The 27,138-nt window shown below is 48.5% G+C and overlaps 1 protein-coding gene across 2 annotated transcripts in view; it reads left to right on the top strand.

The window, feature by feature from the left end:
* Nucleotides 1-5,093: 5,093 nt before the first annotated feature.
* LOC147725787 (uncharacterized) overlaps nt 5,094-27,138 on the top strand; it is a 121,349-nt gene continuing 99,304 nt past the window's right edge. The window contains exons 1-2 of one of the 2 annotated variants that reach the window (XM_086959939.1): nt 5,094-5,419; nt 23,825-23,870. The gene's annotated coding sequence lies outside the window, so the exon portion shown is untranslated. The remainder of the gene's footprint in view (nt 5,420-23,824; nt 23,871-27,138) is intronic. The other variant, XM_086959940.1, reaches the window with a different exon arrangement.

The following is a 27,138-nucleotide window of genomic DNA, read 5'->3' as shown; positions in this document are numbered from 1 at the left end:
AAAACACGCCTTTGGATGTTGACGACTGTGGTCGGGTGAAAAATTTGGAGTAAGCAGTGGGCGCACTGATGCCAGCAAAAGAAACAGCCTATCAACTGTCAGACCCTCCCAGACCTCTACCTGAATCGGTGAATTGTCTTTGAAACGTGTAAGCCCTGGATTCACAGTAAATTGGAGTGCATAGACCAGAAAGACGGTCGTGCTGTTGGATGTAGCTGGCAAACCTGGCAGGCTTCCCGTGCGTGCGCTGGTGAAGGTAGTCCCCTAGCGGAGTCGTTGGCACTCGAGAGTGATATGAAATGATGTAGCCTTGCCCCATTTCCCGGCGCTGTGAGACCTATCCCCGTGGAAATGCTCAGACACCAAGTGTGCCGCCTCGTGTCTTTTTTACATCTCCTCAGCTGGTCTAGGGATTTGCACGCATGTGTAGTTAGTCTTTTTTGCAATGCCGAGTACATGCACAGCACTATGACATTTTTATTATATACAGAAGGGGTACTTATTTTGTACCAATCACTGACCGATGTTAATGTAAGGGTTGTAGATGGTGGGTTGCACATGCCTTGTTTTCATTTCCATTATAATGACAATATTCCTTTCTTTGACCCTGTGCTCAATCAACGTGGACTGTATTATAGTGAATACGAGGGCCTTAGATAAAGAAACAGGAGAGGCGAGGAGGAAGGGAAACTGGGGTAAGAAACAGCCGACAGAGGAGAACAAGACAGAGGGCATTGCTGTGTGGAGGGGGGAGGAGAAATGCGACACGGCGGGCAGGGGAGGGGGCAGAGCGGGGAGAGCGGCGATTATTTTGTACCAATCACTGACCGATGTTAATGTAAGGGTTGTAGATGGTGGGTTGCGCATGCCTTGTTTTCATTTCCATTATAATGACAATAATCCTTTCTTTGACCCTGTGCTCAATCAACGTGGACTGTATTTTTGTAAATACGAGAGGCTTAGATAAAGAAATAGGAGAGGCGAGGAGGAAGGGAAACTGGGGTAAGGAACAGCAGACGGAGGAGAACAAGACGGAGGGCATTGCTGTGGGGAGGGGGGAGGAGAAATGAGACACGGTGGGCAGGGGAGGGGGGGAGGCGGGGAGAGCGGCGATGAGGGTGTGAAGCAGCAGGGGCCTTTGAAGTGAAGCTAAGCTTCACTTCAAGTGGGAGGAGTGCGGCTGAGGGAACAGATGGCGATTTGATGATGTGCACACGCATTGTAGGTCAATGCGCTTGCGCATTGACCTAAAAGCGCACGGGCACAGCACCAAATCGCCCAGTTGGGTAAAGTCTGTTTAAGTCGCTATAGTCTCGCTCTGCTCAATGCGCATGCGCATTGAGAGGCGAGACCTAAAAATACCTGGATTTAGAAAAGGAGCGTTCTGCGCATGCAGTCCTGTCAAGCGTCACGCAACAGGTGTGACGCTCACGCATTTCAGTGCGGTGATCCGCATCACCGCACTGAAATGCAATGTCACGCATTTTGCCACCTGCTGCCAGGCGAGCCACCAGCGGGGCATGTCACTGTCTGACTGTGCCCGTGCCCGTGGCTCTCTATGCTGCTCTGAGAGAGGTGCGCCTGCTCGCCGTGTCCCACAGTTAACTAGACTACTGCTGCAGCTCTCAGCTCTGAGAGCGCTACAGATGTATAGAAAAGAGTGCTGTCCCGTCCGGCCCGGAACAGGAAGTTAGTAAAGCGGCGCGGGCGGGGGAATCTGAGAGTGCAGGCAGCCTGCTGGTCACAGCCTCTCTCATGCCATGATGGCAGGTCGCCCGCCGCGGCCGCAGGGGGTCCGGCCGCAGCATGAATCGATTGCGACGCGGGCGGCCCGGCCACCCGCGCCCGCAAACCAGGCTGCAGCAGCAAAGCCCGTAGAGCTTGTGATTTGGAGGATTCTTGGCCAGCGGTTCAAAAAAGGGTGAGCTCGGCATCGGCTGCCCTGGCGGGTGAGTGAGGTCTGCTGCCCACAGGGCGAGAGAGAGCGCGAGAGAGGTCTGACTGCAGCTCTGTATTGGTTGCAGCCGCGGATCGGTGATAGCCGCATCTCTATGGAAGTCGTTAGGCAAGGTGCGGCCCGTATGAATAATCGCGTTGCAAAGTTCCAAGGCAGTGCCTCGGTTGAGTTTGGGTAATGAGTGAATGTTTTGCTCCCCGCTTCCCATGCTTTGTAATGCTTGAACTTCAAAAGCTATGTAATTTGTTAAATGTCTTTCAGTACAGAAATGTTATGCTCTGCCCACTGCACTGTTTATCAGGACCCCCGCCTCGCCCCTTACTCCGTGGTGCGTGTATGTTCCCTTGAAATAAAATGTATGTATGCCGTGCAAAGAAATGGACATATAACATGGGTTTGCTCCGAGTCATGGCCTGCATATTTTGTAACTGTTGACAATAAATAAATACATTGGCCGCCTTTCAAAATCTAAAGTCTCTGACACACAAAGGCAAAGAACTGCTGCACGAAATGTAAATATGCTGATAAAGTCCTTGGCTGTCTCCGTATTTTGCTACCAACGTGAATACTTCTGTTAGGGTTTCTTCCTCAGTGCAAGCTTGCACGTTGGTTTGGGCCACAGAGCTGGATATCCTTTCTCCTATTTTATTATTATTTGATGTAGGTATCTGGTGGAGGGATGGAGGTTGTCTTGTGACCCCTTCACACTGCTTACCCAATAGGCAAGATGGAAGTTATGGCGTTCATGGATTAACCTGATGAATGGGTAATTCGTTGGTGCTTGCTTCATTGGCACTCCAAGGGGAGAGTGAGCAGAACACGGTCCCTTGCTTTTATTTGCATAATCTGTCACTGTTCACTAAAATAGTTAAAAGAATGTTGTTGTTTTTTTACTTTTAATAATTGGCGTGATAATCAATATTATTTTGGTGTCATTGCCATGGAGTGCCCTAGCGGTGCAAACGTCATCGCTTAGCTACAACTCATCATAGTATCGTATAGCCAGGCCTTAATTGCAGCTGTAGATCTTCATGTGTCTTCGACATTGCACACATATTCACGTTCCATTGCTTGTGCTGGATAAAACTGCAAAAAAAATTCCAAACTTTGCAAACTCGTTTCCAGGCGTGCCACCCTCTTCCCAGTGATACAGCATTCCTCCTGTCATGCCAGCTTCTTTGCAGTTGTATGACTTTCTTCCTTCCTCATTCTTTTCATACCATTCTTGATCCCTGCGTCCGTCCGGTAGTTCTCAGATACAGTGAGGTAATAGAATGGTGCCGCCCTGAGGTCCAGCTGCGAGGGTTTCCTTTAAACCTGGGTAAGTGGGTAAAGAGTTTATTTGGGTTTTGTAGAGCGCAGCTTCTGCCCGTGGGCTTCTTGGTGCTGCCATCTGCTTGAAGCTAAGAGAGGTGCCTAAAGTTTGCCAATAGTCTGACCTACAAGGGTAGAGTAAACAGCCAGGTTTTAAAGAGTTTTCTGAAAAAAAGAAAGTTAGGCTGATTTCTCAGATACCATGGCATTTGATTCCAGAGACGGGAAGTAGCATGGTGAAACTTGTGCCACCCCAGGAGGCTTTGTGAATTAACAGAACGGACACGTTCCTAGATTGGCTGATCAAAGCGATTTATTAGAGTGTACCGGAATATTTTATTTTTAAGAAAAGCAGGGCCAGAGTTATTAAGCGTTTTGTGTGCCATGCAGAGCGCTTTGAAAGCTACTTTTTTATGGGGAGCCAGTGTAGTTCTTCTATGGCTTTAGAGATTGGTTCATATGTCTTAATATTTTTAACAGCTCTGACTACGGCATTTTGCAGTCTCTGAAGTTTTTAAGATGCCCTGCTGAGCACCAACATAAAGGGAATTATAATAGTCCAACTTTGATAATGCATGATAAGTGACCACTGTTTTCTGCATCTCAAAAGGGAACAAGCATTGGCATAGCCAATAGGTCTTGCATTTGGGACCTTATAAGTGTTTACCCATGCAACAGTTGGTGTTGTTTCACCAAGGATATTCTGCTGCATAACTAAATACTTTTAGGGTCCAAAAAGCGAGACCTATTGACTATGCCAATGCTTGTTTTCTTGTATCATAGCCATGATTTTCTTCTGAGCTGCCACCGGTCTGCCCTGTTACAGCTGAGAACTGACTGTACATCACATAGCAGTCTGTCTTCTCACTGACTGTAAGCTATGTTAGTAGTTGCTCGCACCTGGGTCAGGTGATTGTGAGAGCCACTGGTGCTCGCCAACGTAACTTCTCAGTGCGCCAAGCATCACTGAGTCAGAAGAGCCTGTAGTGTAGCTCTGTGTGGCAAACTGTGAGTGGGGTGATGGTGCCACCAGCAGGGTGTGGCAGGTAGTGGGCGCTATGCAGGACCAGGGCGCACTGCTCAGTAATACCGCTTGTGGATTATGATGTCACTCGTCCTTGTTGCTCAAATGGGTTTAATTTCTGAAATGTATATATTTCTCTTGTCAATTTCTTTTGTCCATCACCTTTTCCAAAATTGATTTATATTTCTCTTGTCTTCATTGCTAGATTTTGCTCGCGAGAAAATGCCACTCATAGTCGTTGAAATGTCACTCATAATTACACTGAAATTAAGAAAATGTCACACATAGCAATCTGAAACCTTGGCAGCTATGCGCATGCGTTTACTGATACGCATGCGCACAAACGAGGGGGGAGATCAGCCAGATGGGAAGATTGAAACTACGGTACACCGGCACTCCATTCATCTGGCGCGCCGGCGTCATCAGTGAGGAGGGCGGGACTTCCTGTACGAGCTGTCAGTCTATACAGAAGCGCACACAGGGGAAGTATTTATATTTTAAATATAAACTCGCATTAAATGTATAAATGCTTCGCGCGCGCTCACTATGAAAAGACAATATCCTCCCAATCCGTGTTTCAAACCCCTCACGGTGCACGCGCCTGCATTTGAAAGGCCGCGGATGGTTTTTATTTCTCTCCGCGCGCGCCGGATGGGTTTGTGTTGGATGAGGCGGGTCCGCACGGCACTTCCGGGTCATGGGGCGGGAGGCAGGGGAGGCCGGGCCGCTTCCTGGTCACGGGACGTGGCCACAAAGCAGTCCAAGTGCTCACTTCCGGCTCACGCAGGCAGCGGCAGCACAGGGCCCGTCGCACCCCAGAGTCTGGAGAAAGGTGTGTGCCGGCCCAGCCTCCCACCCCCGCCGAGGGCCCACTCCCTGCCCCTGCAACTCGGCAGCTGCCCCCCTCCGGGGCCCGGCATCGGGGCCCTCTCCTGCCCTCCCGGGCCCGGCAGCAGTCCCTCTCTCCGGCCACCTCCCCTCTGGGGCCCGGCATCTGACCCCTCGCCCGCTCTCTGCCCTCCAGGCACCGACAGAAGACCCCCTCTCCTGCCCCATCCCCCCCAAGGCCCGGCAGCAGAGGCCTACCAGTCTCCTTCCAAGGGAAGAGCCCGAGCCCCTCCCAGGTAAGCAGCTGGAGGGGCCCGTGTCTGTCACTGACGGCAGCGCCCTGTGCGAGCAGTGCGCCCCCCCTCACTACTAAGGAGAGTGAGGGCACCCACTGATGCCAACAGAGTGAGGGCACCCAATGATGACGGCAGAGTGAGGACATCCACTGATGCCAACAGAGTGAGGGCACTGTTGTACAGTGCTTTGCTCTCTCTTGAGCCTGCACTCTAGATCCCTTCTGGTGTTCTGTATTCTGGAGCGCTCTCCCTGCCTTCTTGGCAGTTGGAGCCCTGGTTGGACTTGGAGCTGACCTACTATCTCTGTGCTGCAATAAAGCTCAACTAAAGCTTACCTGTGCTTGTGGACTTACTTCTACTTTACATCATTTGGCGACTTGAGTTGGTGTGAGCTCCGACCACTGTCTCCTGTGTCCGCTGCAGCCTAAACTCGCTTTACAGAGAAGTAGTGCCTCAACTCCATCAAGAATCTACGCGTGTGATTCAGCTTTGATGAAGAAGTGTGCCCTCCGTCTCTACGGCGATAGCGACTTCGTGGTGAACCACTTGCGGTATCTCATTTATACCCATTTCCTGCTTTCAGCGCAGCGGTGACGTCATCTTCCTCAACGTCCCTTCGGCTGCAACGCGTATCCTGGCAACGCGATCTCCTCAAGCAGCGACGTCACCCGAACCACCTCTGTTGGTGAGTTGCTAGGCAACGCTTTGCCTCTGAGCGCGTTCGTGGAGGGCGCAGAAGCTATTGACTTGCAACGTCGGCGTATGACGCGTGACGCTCACGCACGACGTCTCGACGTTGTCGGCCATTTTGGACAGCTTTACAGTTACCTTGGTAACGCGCCGATTTAACGCGCCGAGGTGCACAAGACCTTCGCGTTCAACGCGAAACCTTCAGTAAGTGCCTCCCAGCTCCGCTTTACTTCAGTAAGTGCCTCCCAGCTCCGCTTTACAGCATTTAGCGCTACATAAGTTGATGTGTACTGCCTAAAACGATCATTTTAAAGCGCTACAAACGAGTGTGACAAAGCAGTATCCAGACCTTCAGCTTCATTGACAGTAAGCATTTGCTTCATACTTTTGTTTGCTCCACTGTTAGGTGTACTTTGTTCTCAGTATCTGCTGACATTTGCCATTAGTCATGTCACAATCAATCAATGTTGCCCTTCCTCCTCAATTCTTGTCAGAACCAGGCAATCCTCCCATAGCTTGGGAAGACTGGATAGTTATGTTCCATAACTATATAGAGGCTCTAGATGGTGAGGATTATTCGCCTAAACGGAAAAAAGCACTGTTGATGACCACGTTGGGCAAAGAGGGGCAGCGTTTGTTCAGATACCTACCACAAGTACTGCCTGCAGGTTCACAAGCCGATTTTGACGAATTTAAAGAAGCTGTCACAAGACTTGAAACTCGTTTTGGCAAAGAAGAGAATCTCATTCTTCAGAGATATAAATTTTATAAGAATAAGCAATTGGCTGAGGAAAGCATTGACGAATTCGTAGCAAGACTACGTGAATTATCTATTAAATGTAACTTTGGGCAAATGGCAGACGAGCTAATAAGAGACCAATTGGTGGTACAAGCCAACAATAGGAAGGTGCAAGAACGTCTTTGGGCGGCTAAGAACCCAACACTGAAAGACGCAATAGAGCTGGCCAAAGTTGTAGAGGAAAGTGAAAAATGCATGAGAGAACTGCAAAAAAGTGGCTTAGAGTCCAAAGTGTCTGAAGTCTCTCATAAAAGTATTGTAAGTGATAATAGCGATGAAGAATCTGCTGCCATCGCAATCGTCAGAAAAAAAGGTTACATTCTTCAAAGAAAGAATGTGCAAGCAACATCTCTCAACAAGAATAACCATAAAATGTGTTCAAGATGTGGTACTTCTTCTCATCCTTTAGATGGGAAGTTTTGTTATGCAAATAACAAAGAGTGTCTAAAGTGTGGTAAAACAGGACACTTTGCCAAAATGTGTAAGAATAGGAATTACTCTAAAGTTACAGTTGTTGATGAATGCGATGTTTTAAGACGGGATGTGAACAAAATTTTAGTTTTGACTGACACTGTCTGTGCGTGTGATAACCAGAGGGGTAATCCTTTTAAGGATGACTTTATAATAGATGGCAAAACTGTTACACTCATGGTTGACACAGGGTCGAAATGGACCATAATTCCCTTTTCCCTGTTGGAAAATGTTTGGGGGAAAAGAGCTTTGAAAGTGTGCGACATCTTCCCGTCTGGTTACCAGGGGGAGAGAATAGACATGCTGGGTTTCTTTGAAGCCGAAATTGTTTTCAAAGGCAGGTCAGCACATGGAAAAATTTACATATCAGCTGACGGTCCAGCAATCTTGGGCCGTCATCACCAATACGATCTCCATATAGTAGTTGATCCGAGGTCAGATAATCCAGTTTCCATAGTTGAGACTTCATCTGTAGAAGACATTTTGGCCAGATTTAAAAATGTGTTTAGAGACCAGTTAGGTGAACTTATTGGATACTCTCATCGAATAATTCTCAAAGAGGGAAGTTTGCCTGTACAGCACAAGGTTAGAAGAGTGCCCTTTGCTTTGAGAGATGAGGTCAAGGCTACGCTAGAGGAAATGCTCCAAGGGGGGATTATTGAGCCCATTGAAGCATCTCCTTGGATTTCGCCTGTTGTGATCTCGCAGAAACCGGACAACAAAATCAGGTTCTGTGTGGATCTCCGCTCTCTCAATAAGTGCGTGGTAGCGGATGTGTTTCCTCTCCCCAACATTTCCGAACTGGTGTCAACCCTTAGAGGTGCAAGGTTCTTTAGTAAACTGGACCTTAAGCACGCCTACCACCAAATTTGTCTGGACGATAGCTCAAAGCATTTAACTGCTTTTATCACTAGTGAAGGCACCTTCCAATTTACCAGACTACCTTTTGGGCTAGTCTCAGCTGCCAGCGTGTTCCAGAGACTTGTCTCTGAAGTCTTTAAGGGTCTTGACAAAGTGTTATTTTTTCAAGACGACATTTTGATTTATGGTAGTTCTTTACAGGAACACAATAAAATTTTACAGGATGTCTTACATAGGGTAGATGAGGCTGGGTTGACTTTAAGGAAAGAAAAGTGTGCTTTTCTCTTGAAAGAAATAGAATACCTTGGTTTTTGTTTGTCAGAGGATGGCATTAAACCCAAAAAGAATTTGATTGAGGCCATTGAACTTGCACCCTCCCCGGTTGATAAAGATCAACTTCGGTCCTTTATGGGCTTAATCGAGTTCTACTCGAAATTCGTAAGAGATTTTGCCTCTAAAACAGCTTCTCTTAGATCCTTGCTCAAAAAGGGTGTCAAGTTTAACTGGACCTCTGATCATGAATCATGCTTCAATTTGATTAAGAAGGAACTCAAATCTGCCAATGTCCTCACCCCTTTTGACACTACTCGGTCCTCCATCTTGATGGTAGATGCAAGTGCCATTGGGTTGGGCGCTGTTCTCCTACAGAAACATGGTGGTGTCGAAAAGACAATCGCATTCGCTTCTAGACCTTTGTCCTCTTCTGAGTCTAACTACTCAGTAATTGAGCGCGAAGCTCTTGCTGCGGTCTGGGGTACAAGTTACTTTCGAACCTACTTATGGGGTTATAAATTTGTTCTACGTACTGACCACAAACCCCTTGTCAACATCCTTGCTCCTGGTGGAGCTGGTAAAGGTTCTCCCAGGTTGGCGAGACTGGCTTCTCGGCTACAAGACTTCCAGTGTGAGGTTGAATTCATTCATGGGTGGAAAAACATCCAAGCGGATTGTCTGTCTAGGCTCCCTATGCCTTCCACTGACTGTTGTTCTGGGACCAAGTCCGATGATCTCGCAGTTGCTGTAATAGAGGATGTCTTGTCTGTATGTGGGGGCACATTTACTCGTGATGACTGGTCAAAAGGCATGGAGGAGGATCTGACCTTGAAGGCCGTCATCAGTCTCATTTCTAATGGTCCCAGGAGGGAAAGTGCAGTAAATCCCTCGGTCAGGCCCTTTTTAAAAATTTTGGATGAACTTTCCTTAGAAGGTAAAGATATTCTCATGAGGGGTGATCGTTTTGTTCCCCCTGTTCTGTTGAGAAAGAGAATTCTAGAATTGGCTCATGAGGGACACCTGGGTCAAAGCCTCACGCAACGTCGTGTCAAATTGAATTTCTGGTGGCCCTCTATTGATAATGACGCTGTGGATTGTGTATCGAAATGCAATTTTTGTAAGGAGGGTGAGAAGCGCCTCAAAGTTTTAGGCTCCCACTCCCCTCACAAGATTTCTTTTGCTAATACTCCCTGGCACAGTGTTTGCATTGACTTCATAGGCCCCATGTATGAGCTTCCTAGCGATCACCGGTTTGCAATTGTCATTATCGACTGTTTTTCAAAATGGTTATGTGTGCAGTTTGTAAAAGAAATCACTACAGATGCTACTATTAAGTTTTTGAAGGGAACTTTCAACAACGAGGGATATCCTTCCGTTCTCATTTCTGACAACGGGACGCAACTCACGTCCTCTAAGATGGCATCTTTTGTTAATGATTGTGGCATCAGGCATCAGAAGACGAGTCTTTACAACCCACAGGGGAATGGCATTTGCGAAAGGGTGAATCGCCTGGTTAAGGGCGTGATTCAAATGTTTGTGGAATCTGGCTCCTTTTCTAATGAGCGTGTCCAGGAGTTGGTTTGGGCTTACCGCTCCACACCCCACAAGTCAGGTGAAAAGTCTCCCTTTGAGTTAATGCGGGGTCGGTCACCAGCAAGCAAATTAACCCCTTCTTGGCTGAACTCTGGCTGTGAAGTCCCTTTGGTCCATGACAGTACCTCCTCTCCCATTTCCGTGGGGGACTTGGTCAAGGTTAAGCCGGGCAGACTTGCTAAGGGCCTTAGTAAATTTAGGGGTCCCTACAAGGTTAGGAAGGTTTTTCCTAATTTCGTTGTCCTATCCAATGGTGAGAGCTGGAATTACCGGAGAGTTGCCCTCTACCAGAAACGTAAAGCCTCTTCTTCTGATGACCTGCCTCCTGCCAATGTAGATGGTTGTAATGGCTACCTATTGTCCTCTGGTTCTCCTGCTGCTCCCATTTCACTGTCAGCTAGTCGGAGGGAGGTGGGTGGTGGTGATGCCTCCACTTCCTCGGGTACCTACCCTAATAGGCCTGTTCTTGATTTCAGTTCTACTACTCCTGATTCTCCTTCCGTACCTTGTACTCCTGCTCCTCCTCCCTCTTCCTTATCTGATGTCTGTTTGAGGAGCCCTCGCTCCCGACGCCCACCTATGTATTTGAATGACTATGTACATTAGCAGTTCCTTTCCTGTTGCTCTTTGTCTTTTATTTTACTGCAAGGAGAGGAGATATGTTGTACAGTGCTTTGCTCTCTCTTGAGCCTGCACTCTAGATCCCTTCTGGTGTTCTGTATTCTGGAGCGCTCTCCCTGCCTTCTTGGCAGTTGGAGCCCTGGTTGGACTTGGAGCTGACCTACTATCTCTGTGCTGCAATAAAGCTCAACTAAAGCTTACCTGTGCTTGTGGACTTACTTCTACTTTACATCAGGCACCCAATGATGACGGCAGAGTGAGGGCACCCAATGATGACGGCAGAGTGAGGACATCCACTGATGCCAACAGTGAGGACACCCACTGATGCCAACAGAGTGAGGGCACCCACTGATGACGGCAGAGTGAGAGCACCCACTGATGCCAGCAGAGTGAGGACACCCACTGATGACGGCAGAGTGAGGGCACCCACTGATGCCAGGAGAGTGAGAGCACCCACTGATGACGGCAGAGTGAGAGCACCCACTGATGCCAGCAGAGTGAGGGCACCCACTGATGCCAGCAGAGTGAGGACACCCACTGATGACGGCAGAGTGAGGGCACCCACTGATGCCAGGAGAGTGAGAGCACCCACTGATGCCAGCAGAGTGAGGGCACCCACTGATGCCAACAGTGAGGACACCCACTGATGACGGCAGAGTGAGAGCACCCACTGATGCCAGCAGAGTGAGAGCACCCACTGATGCCAGCAGAGTGAGGACACCCACTGATGACGGCAGAGTGAGAGCACCCACTGATGCCAGCAGAGTGAGGGCACCCACTGATGACAGCAGAGTGAGGACACCCACTGATGACGGCAGAGTGAGGGCACCCACTGATGCCAACAGAGTGAGGACACCCACTGATGCCAACAGAGTGAGGGCACCCACTGATGCCAGCAGAGTGAGGGCACCCACTGATGCCAGCAGAGTGAGGGCACCCACTGATGCCAACAGAGTGAGGGCACCCACTGATGCCAACAGAGTGAGAGCACCCACTGATGCCAGCAGAGTGAGAACACCCACTGATGCCAGCAGAGGGCACCCACTGATGCCAGCAGAGTGAGGGCACCCACTGATGCCCGCAGAGTGAGGGCACCCACTGATGCCCGCAGAGTGAGGGCACCCACTGATGCCAGCAGAGTGAGGGCACCCACTGATGCCAGCAGAGTGAGGACACCCACTGATGCCAGCAGAGTGAGGGCACCCACTGATGCCAGCAGAGTGAGGGCACCCACTGATGCTAGCAGAGTGAGGGCACCCACTGATGCCAGCAGAGTCGGGGCACCCACTGATGCCGGCAGAGTGAGGACACCCACTGATGCCGGCAGAGTGAGGGCACCCACTGATGCCAACAGAGTGAGGGCACCCACTGATGCCAGCAGAGTGAGGGCACCCACTGATGCCAGCAGAGTGAGGGCACCCACTGATGCCAGCAGAGTGAGGACACCCACTGATGCCAGCAGAGGGCACCCACTGATGCCAGCAGAGTGAGGGCACCCACTGATGCCAGCAGAGTGAGGGCACCCACTGATGCCGGCAGAGTGAGGGCACCCACTGATTACGGCAGAGTGAGGGCACCCACTGATGCCCGCAGAGTGAGGGCACCCACTGATGCCCGCAGAGTGAGGGCACCCACTGATGCCAGCAGAGTGAGGGCACCCACTGATGCCAGCAGAGTGAGGACACCCACTGATGCCAGCAGAGGGCACCCACTGATGCCAGCAGAGTGAGGGCACCCACTGATGCCAGCAGAGTGAGGACACCCACTGATGCCAGCAGAGGGCACCCACTGATGCCAGCAGAGTGAGGGCACCCACTGATGGCAGCAGAGTGAGGGCACCCACTGATGCCAGCAGAGTCGGGGCACCCACTGATGCCAGCAGAGTGAGGGCACCCACTGATGCCGGCAGAGTGAGGACACCCACTGATGACGGCAGAGTGAGGGCACCCACTGATGCCAGGAGAGTCAGGGCACCCACTGATGCCAACAGAGTGAGGGCACCCACTGATGCCAGGAGAGTCGGGGCACCCACTGATGCCAGGAGAGTCGGGGCACCCACTAATGCCAGCAGAGTGAGGGCACCCACTGATGCCAGCAGAGTGAGGGCACCCACTGATGCCAGGAGAGTCGGGGCATCCACTGATGCCAGCAGAGTGAGGGCACCCACTGATGCCAGGAGAGTCGGGGCACCCACTGATGCCGGCAGAGTGAGGACACCCACTGATGACGGCAGAGTGAGGGCGCCCCCTGATGCCAGGAGAGTCAGGGCACCCACTGACGGCAGAGTGAGGGCACCCACTGATGACGGCAGAGTGAGGGCACCCACTGATGACGGCAGAGTGAGGGCACCCACTGATGACGGCAGAGTGAGGGCACCCACTGATGACGGAAGAGTGAGGGCACCCAATGATGACGGCAGAGTGAGGACCCACTGATGCCAGGAGAGTCAGGGCAACCACTGGTGACGGCAGAGTCAGGGCACCCACTGATGACGGCGGAGTCAGGGCACCCACTGATGACGGCGGAGTCAGGGCACCCACTGATGACGGAGGAGTCAGGGCACCCACTGATGACGACGGAGTCAGGGCGCCCACTGATGACGGCAGAGTAAGGGCACCCACTGATGCCAGGAGAGTGAGGGCGCCCACTGATGCCAGGAGAGTGAGGGCACCCACTGATGCCGGCAGAGTGAGGGCACCCACTGATGCCGGCAGAGTGAGGGCACCCACTGATGCCGGCAGAGTGAGGGCACCCACTGATGCCAGGAGAGTGAGGGCACCCACTGATGCCAGGAGAGTCGGGGCACCCACTGATGAGAGCAGAGTGAGGACACCCACTGATGACGGAAGAGTGAGGGCACCCACTGATGACGGCAGAGTGAGGACACCCACTGATGACGGCAGAGTGAGGGCACCCACTGACGGCAGAGTGAGGGCACCCACTGATGATAGCAGAGTGAGGGCACCCACTGATGACAGCAGAGTGAGGGCACCCACTGATGACAGCAGAGTGAGGGCACCCACTGATGACGGCAGAGTGAGGACATCCACTGATGGCGGCAAAGTGAGGACACTCACTAATGACAGCAGAGTCAGGGCAGCACATCCATACAACCACTCACACACCCATACCGCCACTCACACAAACACTCACTCTCCAAAACAGCCACTCACACACCCACCCCACCAAGAACCAACTCAAACAGCCACTCACTCATCTAAACAGCTACTTACACACCCAGCCACTCACTTATACAGCCATTCAGACACCCACTCATTCATAGTCACTACACACCCATGCAACCATTCACACACACAGTTATAGACTCTTAGAACCACAGACCCCCACTTATACACCCACACTATCAGTCATACTCACACAGCCACTCACACACCCATACAGCCACTCTCATACGAACAGTCACCCGCATAATATATTTTAGAAGTAATATTCCTCAGTAGTAGTATACAAAGTATAGTAATTTAACTTTGTAGTAGCTTAGTATGTCACTTTAAGTTTGCGAACTTTTTCAAAGCACTAACACTCACTGGATGATGTCATCAGTGATGTCATTTGAGGAGTCATCAGTGATGTCACTGACCATGTCATGAGTGATGTAATATGTGAGGTCATAAGCTGTGCATTGCAGGGGCGTCAGTTGGCTCAGGTAACTATAACTGAATTCACTGGTTTTGTACGAGTGAAATTTGAACCTAACTATAATGGACTTGTAACCTTTGTGTTTTTTTAAAGTCATAAAGGAGATTTGGGCATTACTGAGCTTGGCAGATTTTCCCTTTGGAAGTTAGCCAGGATTGTAGTGTTACTAATCACATCCAATCCATATTCACTGCCTCACTTTATTATGAAGCTGCTCAAAATCTGAAAGCCTTGCGTTTAAAAAAGGGCCTCCCATACTCTGCATTACTTTCTTTATCCAAAGACTCCCGGGAGGAATTGGGTTGGTTTGTGGCTCTCCCATATAGAGGCTTTGAATGTAAGATCTATCTTAAACTTGGTTCCTGTTATCACGTTAGAGTCTAATGCAAGCAAATTGTATTAGGGAGCTCGATGTGGAATGTTGTACAGGAGGAAATTCGTGACACGATGAAGCACTGTTGCTGTAAACAGTTTGGTTCAGGACAGGGTAGAGTGTTGCATTCTGTTCTGGAAGGACAGCATCTTGGCGTCTGTTATGTAAACGAGGCTGTACCCGTCCTTAAGGCTTTACAAATTCAGCCATAGAAATTTGGCATTGATGTCTAGAAAGGGACATATGGTGCACACAGAATATCTTTCAGGTTTGGCAAACTGTATAGATTATTGGGGGTGGGGTGGGCGGGGTTCAAGGTTTATACAAGACAGGAGTGACTGGTCGCTTCATATGGATGTTTCGTCAACTCATGCAACTCTGGGGTCTTCTTCAGATAGACCTATTTGCCTTCAGTCATGGCTGCATCTTAGGCAATATTTCTCAAAAATTGTTTGTAGTCAGACTGAAACATGAGCCCTTGTAGAAAAAGTAGCCACAATTGCCATAATTTTATAAGTCCTTGAAATACATGAGACTTTAAAGAGATTAGATACCATGGTCCTGGTCCTATAGTGGCAGACAAGAGGAGGGTCAAACTCCAAGGATTCTTATGGAAATCCCCAACTTGCTACAAGTTTGAATACATTTGACATCAGTCAGTGTAATGGGAAATCAAAGGAATGTTGCTCTGATTCCTCGGTATCCCCAGCTCTCTCTAGCCAAAGTGTTATAACCCCAAATAAGAACTTCTTGAAGTCCCTTTGTTTGAACAAAGCTTTGGCTTTAACAAACCAATGCCTTGCCTTTAGTTCTTCAAGAAACAAAGAAATACTTATCAAAGGCGTCTTCAAATAAATACTGAGCTGAATGTGCTGACAGGATCACAAGTAGGGTCTAAGAAAAGAATAACAAAGATTAATATTGAGATGAGGCAGTAGCCAAATATTCCTAGTTCCTGTTATGTTATTTTTAACCGGCTGCACACTTGGACTGTAGATAACAGTATTCTAACTAACTGTCAATACAGTTTTCGTCGGGGTTGGGCACAGTGCATCAGTGCCTGAATTTACATCTGATAGTAAGTATACTATCATCAGGCGATGTCCACTGTACCTAGCCTTCATGGATATTTCCGCCACTTTTGATTGTGTAAATAGAACTAAACTCTGGCTGATGCTAATTAAATAAGGGGGCGCTATTGCGTCGGTAAATTTTCTATATGACCTTCATGAAAACGCAAGCGTAAAGGTACAATAAGGTCACACAGGCAAACTTTCAGATACTTTTCCGTTGTCCAGTGGAGTTCACCATGGGTGCGTACTGGCACCGCTACTTTTTATTTTATATATCAACTAGCAGCCCGTCCCGACCTTGTCCGGGAGCAATAATGGCTTAGGGCCCCCGTCCGCCCTGACGTAATGCAGTATTATGGCTGTATGTTTACTTTTGGAGGCTTTTGTAACCTGCACACGTTTGTTAACCTGCACGCTCCTCACTGCCCACGTCACTTTTTGTCACCTGCAGACGTTTCTCTAACTTTTTCCTCCTGTAATGGGCTGTTTGCCACCCTCTCCACGTTTCTTTTTCCGCGGCCGCTAGCGCCCTGCTCAGGTTTCTTAACCTGCACGCTCCTCACTGCCCACGTCCCCGCCGCCGCTTTTTCCTCCTGTAATGGGCTGTTTGCTACCTGCTCCATGTTTCTTTTTCCGCGTCCGCTGGCACCCTGCACACGTTTCTTAACCTGCACGCTCCTCACTGCCCACGTCCCCGCCGCCGCTTTTTCCTCCTGTAATGGGCTGTTTGCTACCCTCTCCACTTACCTGCACACGTTTCTTTTTCCTGTGGCTCGCTCACCGCTCCTCTCTGCCTCCGCTTTCACCCTACCTCATCCGCCGCTCAGCGCTCCTTCCCGCCGCCGCTCCTCACTGCCTGCCCTCCGATCGCCGCTTATGTCCGCTGCTCCCCGCGCTGATCATCACTGCTCCTCCCCGCGCTGTACGCCGCTCCTCCTGTCAGGACGCACGTCGCGGCCGGCGCTACTTTGGAGGGACTACTTTTTTTTTAAAGATAACTTTTTAAATAACGTTTATTTTTAAAATGTATATAGCCTACTAGCAGCCCGTCCCGACGTTGTGCGGGAGCTATCAGGCTCTCAAACATCACCCTTCCTCCCCGCGCTCAGGCTCTCAAACATAACTGCTCCTCCCCGTGCTCAGGCTCTCAAACATCACCGCTCCTCCCCGCACTCCTGCACGCTGCAACCCCACACTCACCTACCTCAGCCCACCGCGGGCGCCGCAGCTCCTCAATTCACCGCTCCAAGCTGCCAAATCACTGCTCCTGTCCGCTCCACGCTGCCAAACCTCACCGCTCATGTCCGCTCCACGCTGCAAGCCCACCACGGGCGCCGCCGCTCCTCAGCCTCCCCACACTCACCTACTTCAGCCCACCGCGGGCGCCGCCGCTCCTCAATTCACCGCTCCTGTCCGCTCCAAGCTGCCAAGTCACCGCTCCTGTCCACTCCATGCTGCCAAACTTCACCGCTCCACACTGCAAGCCCACAGCGGGCGCCACCGCTCCTCAGCCTCTGCAAACTTTACCGCTCCTCCCCGTGCTCCTGGCCGCCGCTACTCCCCGTGCTGATGTCAGCACGCACGTCGTTAGCGCACACGGCCGGCGCTACTTCCAAGGGACTACTTTTTTTCCCCGTCAAGTTTTAAAATATTGTTGTTTTTTTATTTATATAGCCTATGTCCATCTGCAGACCCTCACGATTCCAATGATGTATCGGGTGTGTGGATTGGCGCTGTGGTTCCCGAGTTTACCCGCCTCAAAGTTTCAAAGTTCTTGCTTTATTATAGTAGTATAGATAACCATCTACACACCCTGACGATTTCAACGGTGTATCGGGTGTGTAGATTGGTGCTGTGGTTCCCGATTTTACCCGCCTCAAAGCCTGAAAGTTCTTGCTTTATTATAGTAGTACTAGCAGCCCGTCCCGACCTTGTCCGGGAGCAATCAGGCTCTCCCGACCCCCGCCTGCCCTGACATTGTCCTCCGGAGGCTTACCTCACACAATTATGCCAGAGGCCCAGTGTTGCAGTGGTGGCCAGCAGCAGCGCCTGAGGTACTGGGGAGCTTTCTGGGTAAGTGGGGCTCTGGTGCTCTGTTTGCAGGGATGCGAGGATGAGCAGAGGTTGCAGGGATAAGAGTAGGAGTTCACAGAGTATGGAGCGGCCGGCGGGAGTCGGGAGCTTGAGCACAATTATGCCAGATGGTCCCCCGCCTGTCCCGACCCTCGCCTGCTCCAACATTGTCCCCCAGAGCTTTTTTGTTGTAACTCCCCGTCCTCCGCGTGCCCCGACCCTCGCCTGCCCCGACATTGTCCCCCAGAGCCTTACCTCAGTCCCCGCTCCTCAGTTAAGTGCTCCTCGCCGCTCCGCCGGTCGCTGCTGCTCACCGCCTGTGTGCCGCTCGTCAGTGCTCCTCCCCCGCGCCATGGCCGCCGCTCCTCAGTTCAGTGCTCCTCGCCGCTCCGCCTGTCTGCTGCTGCTCACCACCTGTGTGCCGCTCGTCAGTGCTCCTCCCCCGCACCATGTCTGCCGCTCCTCCTCGCGTTCCTGGACGCCGCTCCTCCTCGTGCTCCTGGACGACATCAGCACGCAGGTCGCGGCCGGCGCTACTTCGAGGGGACTACTTTTTTTTAAATGTAAATTTTTTAAATATAACGTATTTTTTAAATTTATATAGCCTATGTCAGTCTGCACACCCTGAGGATTCCAACGATGTATCGGGTGTGTGGATTGGCGCTGTGGTTCCCGAGTTTACCCGCCTCGAAGCCTCAAAGTTCTTCCTTTATAATAGTAGTATAGATAGATGATATGAATGAATCCTTATTAGACTCTACCCAGGATGTGCCCATAATTGCCAATCCAGCTGTACCGGCTTTATTATATGCAGACGGCACTGTAATGCTGGCCAGAACCCCGTGCCCTCCCCCTACAAACCCTCCGCAATTTGGTGAATTCTTTTGACCAAACCAATTTAGCAAAGTCACACATTATGGCGACTGGCCCAGGCAAGAAATTTGTGCCAGTATTACATCTGGGTGACAAGCAGCTAAGCACAGTTAATAACCTTTGTTACCTAGGGCTGGCCTTTGATGCAAGCAACTCTTAGCATCTGCAAGTAAATACTGCACACAGGAAACTAGAGAGGCCAGCAAGCTCCCTTTTTAATCTCACTAAAAGGGATGGAAGGGCTACTATCTCTCCCTTTGTCAGAATCTACCAACTGCAGTGCATAACCATTGCCACAACTGGGCCTGAGTTTGGGGGTCTCATAACGCAGCCCCTATCTAGGTGCAAGAGAACAGAATCTGTAGAAAACTGCTAAATCTCAAGCACTCCTTTTATTTTATACTCTGAACTCAAGCTCCATAATAGATCGCATTAAATGAACTCTCCTTCTGTTATGGGTTAGTGTTTGGAGTAATAACGATGCTAGCGTAAACAGGGCAGTCATCGAAGACTGCCTGAAATTGGATAGGGGCTCTACCAGACCCTGGGTGAGATATGTATGTAAAACTATGGGTGATATTGGCTTGCCAGAAGTGTTCAGTTTCAAGTTTATTTATTTGATTTAGTTCTCTACTAAGAACAACACATTTCTAAAAAGATGCTAAAATACATTAGATATTTAAAAATTGGTAATTGATCATTCTAATACATTTAAAAAAGATTTTTAAAAATGTAAACAGATTATAACACACAAGTTCATTAGGAGGTGACCTAAGAAGTGAAATCAAACTCTGAATGGTTGTACAATTACATCTGTTTGAAATAATTTTAAATACCGTTTTCTGGCTTCTACCATTGCCGAATTAGGGCAAACGGACAAAACATGCTTCAATTCTTGTACACCTCTGTTACAATGGTCACATATACTACAGGCATTTTTGTTAAAAATCCATTTGGAAGTAAATGATTTAAAAGGGAGAATCTCAAGCCAAAATAATATAATGCATCGCCTGACTCCATGCCTTAAAGTGAAACGAGAATACTGCTGCACTTGTTAGGTCTCGCTCGAGACCTATTGCTACCGAGTTGCCTGTCAAGGGAGACAGAGCGGTGCACGAGCCAACCAGGGTCTTGTGGACGCGCTTACGCACACACACACACGTGCAGACACACACACACGCGCAGACACACACACACTCACACTCACACACACACACGTGCCAATCCCCCCAAGCCCCACTTACCGCATCAGCGGCCTCAGCCGCCACTCCTGACTTCTGCTGCCACCGCTCCTCTACCATCCACTCCGTGGGCCCTGGCTTCTCGCAAAGACGGAAGTCCCGCCCCACGACAGCCATGAGCGTGCACATCCCGAGACCGGAATTTCGGGTGCGTGCACGCTCATGGCCTGTTCTTCTTAATTCTAACTTTTTCGCCTTACTTCCTGCTAATGTGGTGTTTTGTGTTTGTTAAACGTTGTTGGGGAAAGTGTGGGCCTATAAAATATATCGCGAGGGTTCGAAAAAAACCCACCTCTGTGGCATCAAAATGAAGTGCTCGCGTTGTATATTAAATCTATAGCAGTTATGCCACCCTCGGCCCTCTCCGAGGCGCGGATTTGATACAAAGAGTGCAGAAGGCAGGGGTCTAGCCTGAATGTCGGGGCGCACCGCAAGGTCCGAGACCCGAAGCCGGACCAAAGATGACATCAAGAAAGTGATGGCGGTGATCGAGAAAGTTAGCCGTGCATGGAGGTGTTTTGGGGGATACTGAGGGCTAACCCCCTAAATAACCCACAGAGAGCAAGGATTGAATGCACGCGCAGAGATGTGTCGGGCTCCCATTAATAGAATAGAAAAGATCCTATAGCTCAGGTTAGAGGTGCAGAGATAAGTTCTGTGCAGGCTTGTTAGATAGCAGTGGAGGAGTGCTCTTGACAGGCTTGAAATGCTTCCCAGCGCCGTCGATCTTGGCTGGAGTATTTCAGCATTGCTATGTGTGGTTGCCAGTGCTGGAATAGCAGGGAGTGCTACAGTGTATGATGGATGTACATTGGTAGAGCTGCGAGTGCGGTCCAGTAACAGTACACCTGGCGGTGCTTCGTGACAGGATTGGAGTGCACTGGCTGCGCTGTATGAGGTTCCACGTACTAGAGAGTGCGGCTGCTGTATGTGGTCTGGATTGAGGTGCGCAGGCAGTGTGTGTGTGTGTCAGTGCGTGTGATACCCAGTACTGGAACAGCAGCAGTTAGGATAGAGGTGCATTGTTCGAGTTGTGTGCTGTTTTCAGTAACAATATTTGCAGTGCCTCAAGACAGGACTGGGATGCACTGGCAGAGGGTCGCGTGGTGCCCAGTACTGTTGTACGTGACCCGCAGGTCGGAGTTGACGTTCTTTGGCTGCGCTGTGTGTGGCCCTCAGTAGTGGAATGGCCGGATGAGTGGTGCGTGCTTTACGTCTGACCTGCCTCTTGCTCTCAGTACAGGGAGAAGCGCTGGGTGACAGTGGTCGACACCTCCCTGTGCATCTACAAATGGGTCCCAATCGATCCCTGGGAAGAGGTGAATGAGCTCATACCTCCGTAAGTTTGTCGGCAACGACCTGTTAAGAATACTTCCATTCTCAAGGTACTTCTCTCATTAAAGCTGTGCTCTCGCAAAATGAGACCGACTTAGTCTCAGCCAGCCCTACGGGCCTTTCTAGAAGTCTCTTTTCACTGTGTCCATCTGCATGAATCCTTTCCCCGAGGCTTAGTAACCCCGAGTGACTGAACTCCAGTTAGGCAGCCCGATGGGTCGAACAGCCACTGCAGATATCTGTTTGTTACTTCATGCTATATATGGCTCCAGACTGATGCAAGCAGGTGTTCGCACTGGAAATGGGATTAAAACTCAGGGGTAAATTGCGCACATGGTGCTTTTGCCCGTAAGATTTTAGTCAGGAAAAACATGATGGCAATCATAAGGCAAATAGTACCAAAAATGAGGCTGTGCACCTTGGAACAGGGAAAAAACATTCTTTTTGTGCGTGTTCGTTTCATCGTTTCAAGTTTTGAACTCTGAATAAGGTGCATGTTTTGCACATGTTAACTACCACACCCCAAGCAATCAGCATTTATTGGATGAGCATATGCACTCCAGAGTCAGCCCGTTTTGTACTCTAGGCTAATAAGGTCATTTAAAAGTGGATGTTAATGGCGGAGAACGAACATTTGTGCAGTAATGTATTTGTTGTTTCTGTAAAGCACAGATGTGGCAATAAATCACATTGTCACATTTTTGACCTGCAACAAATCGAGCATGCATTGCTTCTTAAGCAATCGCTGCCTTTTAATGGCATTGCAGATGTGTATATTTTTTCATTATGTGTAAATAATTAATGTTCATGAATACATGCATTAAATTTAAATGTTGGTTTGTGTATTGCCAAAAGTCATTCAAACAAGTAGAGACGTGCATATGTAGTTTACATGTGAATACACCGATTATAAATATTGCCTAAGATTCATGTAGCCTGTATAACAACATGTATCTCCTATATGTCTGTAAAGACAGAGACCCATTCTCTGGTAGGAAGGTGGGGGCATCCCTTTCCGAGACATGATTTCCCATAGTGTCACTTCACGCATTGCCAATGCATGCTAACTATGGTATCAAGTCCCTCCTCTGTTTTGTTAGGGTGTATGCCCATGGGACAGCTAAGAGGGAATGCATCATAAGAAGATGGACGGGCTAGTAGGGGGATAAGTGATGGGCAGGTTAAGAGACGGTGGTAAGACAATTGAGGTCAAGCATCCCACATTCTGGGCCTGGTTCCAAGTTTGTTGGATTGAAGATGTGGTGTATCACACCTGATAAGTACGGCACCACAGGGATCTGACTTTATTGGGTGCATTAGATAGCATCTATTCTGAGTTTGCTGGGGTTTAACTCGCAGACTTTGCTGCCTACTACACCAGAATCCATATTTCTCAGTAAATACCATACTGCCTTACCCTGTTGGATTCCTGCGGTTTCGTTCTGTTGTAATTTCCCTAAGAATAACTTATTTAACACACATTGTATTTACCGGGGGCACTAAATACCACCCAACTCAAAATTCAGGCCTTCAGAGACCAGAGCTTTACACAAGGATTAGAACATTCGGACAAACTCTGAACCAGAGCCTAAATGGTTGTATGGAAATCAGTGGTCGTTAAAGTAGTTCACTGAAATGGGGAGAAGCAGCATCATTACAGCAATCTAGACATTCTGATGCAGGCTTCCAGCGCAGACTCCTCACCATTTAATTAATCCCCAGTCGTTAGGATGCCTTCACTCAAGTAATGAAACAGTGGGTAGCGGTCAGTGATGCCAAGCAACCACATTTAGCAATAAGCCTCACATAAACTATGCATGCATTATTTCTTAAATATCAGCTTTAAATCTAATTCTAAAAATGCAATAATTTTGTCTGAGTGTCAGAGTCCACTTGCTTACCAACTCTATTCTCTTGAAGACTTGCAAAGGAACAGAAGATGCTTGCTTTCCGACTCCCACTTCCAACCAATCAGAATCAGAAATATATCATGACTCTAACTGATTAGATAGAGGGAAGGGGAAAATTGGATAAAATAACGAAAGAAATAAAACAGAAGAGACTGGTCCTGATCCTCTGGAGTTCCGTAGGAATCTTCAATCAGCTTGCCAATCAGCTTCTCGAAGAACCCTAGGAATACTAAACACATGCAAGATAATAATATCACTGTACCTGTAAACTACTCAGGCTTCCCTATTACTCTTTCTAGTAACACCTACCCAGGAATCTGTAACAACCTGCTGCTCTTATATTCTGAAGTGTAGCTTTGGATTGGTCTGCCTATTCTGTATTTCCAGATGACAGGTCTACCACTTACTTCTGTAAAATAATAAATGTGTTATTGTTTTTTCCTGCTCTATGCTCTGTACTTGTACTAATTTTATACTACTTGTTTTTTCTCCACCTACCAGTGTTGTCTAAACGTTGGCCTTATATTTCTTTTTCTTTATATATTCTTCTTTAATACAGGATGTTTTCTCCTGAATAGACGAATTAACCTCATTCAACTCTCCAGGTAAGTTTTCTTTTCTTCTGCTTGTAAATTCCTTTAACTGTACTGAAAACCTCTCTAACACTGTCCCTATCTCTTTCTAGATAATACTTGAAGTCTTCTGCCTAGCACTGTTCAGCAGACGAAATGCAACAATTGATGAGCCAGTCTTTAATTCATTAAAACAGTTCATGTACCTTTTCTTGCATTGGTTAAGCTGCTTAACCCCTTCCATGCTCATGACGAGCTCAGCTCGTCATCATGCACGGTTGAGCTGTGCTGATGACGAGCTGAGCTCGTCATGAACAATGGGAAATCTATGAGTTCAGCACCGGGGGGAAAACACCTAGCAGCCAAGGTGTTAAACAATATATACCCAGTCACTTGAATTTGAACAGATAACAGGAAACCTCCACTTAGCTCTGAATTTCTCTGCTACTCCAAATGAGTCTCTCTCTCTCTCTCTCTCTCTCCTTCTGTGGATTAATGACTGGAATTCTCGGCTCTGGGTAATGGTTCTTCGCTGACACGCAGTTTCCAGAGCTCAGGTTTCGGCTTTGAAAACGAATTCTGCCTTGAACGCTCTGCAGCCTCTTTGTCTTCGTGACACTCCAAGGTCAAGGCAGCGAAGTTTAAATAAACACTACGCTGACTGGAAACGTTTCTTTCTTCAACCTTATTTTCTAAGACTCTCTCAGACGCGACCTCTGCGGCCGGATTCCTCAGTGAAGTGCGCAGTTCCGAACGAACGCGCGCTGCACCTGGACTCCCAATCATGCGCTGGAAAAGGCTAGACTGCTAACCTAGCATTTCGCGCATTCCACAAATGGGACCACGTGAAGTCTCGGCTGGCGCTCCATTTTCTTGTTTTAAAACATATTGAATCTGCATCAAACTTACTAGGAAGAGGGATCCTGACACTGAGACATCAGTTTGTCAGTTTCTGAAAATGCAGACTTTTTTGATAAATTAGCTGAATCTACTTCCCTTTTGCAACACCCCAATTGAGTCAAAATGCTAACAGCTTGTCAATTTCACTAAGTGTTCACATGTACTCCTGCAAAATGAACAATTGAGGGACAGAATGCAGACCAATGTCATACATTTACCCAGTACAGAGATCTGGGCCTAAATCCCTTGTTCTTTTTCTCTCCATACCATTCCTGTTTAAACCTATCCATATGCAAATCAGCCTTGACCCTGCGCCCAATGGGAACAGTCCACCCAAATTGCCAGGCCAGGTCCTCCTTGGACTGTAAACAAGTATCCTAGGACCGGTTTTGGGGTTTCACCCCCTTATCAGCCAGGATAGCTTGACTCCAGTGGCATGGAGAGCACGGTACCCACGTCTGGGCATACCGGTCCCACTCAGGGTGACAAATGCAAAAAGAACAAACCAGTCCCAGGATGCTTGTTTCTGGTCCAGGGAGGACCTGGCTTGGTAGTACGGGATGGGCTGTACCCATGACGCACAGGGTCAAGACGGATTTGCATATGGCCAGGTCTAAACTGGGGTGGCATGGTGAGAAAAAGAATGATGGATTTAACCCAGATCTCTTGACTGGGGTTGAATGTTTGCATTGTTCAGCATTCCGTCCGTCATTTGTTCCTTTTTCCTTTTGCCAACCTAAGTGGGTAGGGTATGCGCAGACGTGGGTCCTATGCTCACTGTGCCACTGGATTCAAGCTAACCTGGCTGATGTGGGCCGATAGCCTGAAACAGGTCCCAGGATGATTGTTTCCGATTCAGGGAGGACCTGGCTTGGCAGTTCGGGCTGGACTGTACCCATGAGGCACAGGATCAATTCTGATTTGCATATCGCTGGGTCCAAACTGGGGTGGCGTAGTGAGCAAAAGAACGATGGATTAAGCCCAGATCTTAGTGACTGGGGGTGATTGATAGCATTCTTCAGCATTCCGTCCATCTTTTGTTCCTTTTGCACATGAACTGTCATACATGGACATATTCTACCCTTTGTCCCCATTTGTCATCATAGTCATTTTCCAGCACTGCACTAGGGATAACCTGAATTATGTTGAAATGATGTCAAAGATCATCACATTAACTTCAGCATGAGCAGCATTGTAACAGAGCCCATATTATGTAATGGAGAGTCACAAGTATGTCAAACACCTATAATGTATCAAAGGTTGGTCTTTATTTTGCCAGAGATATCAAGTTATGTTATGTTATTAAGTTATTTAATAAAGCACACTAACACTGATTAGTTTCTTGGCGCTCAAGAACCGTGACATTTGTCAAGAATGCTCACTTTATATTGTATTTCTCTGCAGATTTGTAATGTGTACGCTTTTTATTTTTATATTTATATTTCTACCTTTCTTATACTCCTTTTCTTTCTTCTTCAATTCTCTTTCTCCTCTTAATACTTAATACATTTTTGAATGTCATATTGGTTAATTTTAGATCATAAATTGCGTTTTTTACATTCTCTCTTCTCTTATTCTCATTCCCTTCTTTTCTCACTTAACCCCTTCGATGCTCATGTCGACCTCAGCTCGTCATGAGGCACAGTGGAGCTGTGCTGATGACGAGCTGAGCTCGTCATGAATAGTAGGAATGACCCTCATGCAGCACAGGAGGGGAAAATGCACAGCAGCCATGTGGTTAAGGTGTGAAAATATATTCCCCCCCTTTTTAGGTCTCGCCTATTCTATCTCGTAAGGGATTGATAGGCGAGATTATAGTAAGCTGTCCGAAAAGTCTAACTAGCTGCGGATCGCGTACAGTTCATGTGAGCTAGGCGCGTGCACATCATCACCAGCCACATCACACACCACAGTTTGTATGTGCCTCAGCATCAGACTTCAAAGGCTGCCGGTCCTCCGCTCCCCGCATCAGACTTGAAAGGAATGCACTCCCCCGCCCTACCATTGCAATGCCGAGAGCTCGTTTTTTTATTAGCCATTCACGCACGCAAGCAACAACATTAACTCTATAGTTTGCTCACTCTGTCCAATTTCTTTGGATTTGTATTCTTCCACAGGTAAAGGTAACATTAGCTGTGTGCTTCGAAATTTAAGCATTTGTTATTCACTTTGTGCACGCATTTTCTTTTGCTGGGACAAGCACGCGTGTGGCGTGCACAGCTCACTTTATTTTTCTTTTGAAATAGCCATTCAAGCACGCAACACTCCTGGGCAATAAATCTCAGCATTAGTGAATGTCCTTTAACATTTCCGCATTGCTTACAAATATTAGCCTTATATATGTGCTTTAAAATATCAGCATTAGTGAATGTGCTTTGAAATCTCCGCATTGCTTTCAAAT

The sequence above is a fragment of the Lissotriton vulgaris genome, chromosome 3_1 (assembly GCF_964263255.1).
Source record: "Lissotriton vulgaris chromosome 3_1, aLisVul1.2, whole genome shotgun sequence".
In the NCBI taxonomy this organism is placed as follows: Eukaryota; Metazoa; Chordata; class Amphibia; order Caudata; family Salamandridae; genus Lissotriton; species Lissotriton vulgaris.
The sequence above is the reverse complement of the archived record's forward strand: the minus strand, read 5'-3'. Positions and strand labels throughout refer to the sequence as shown.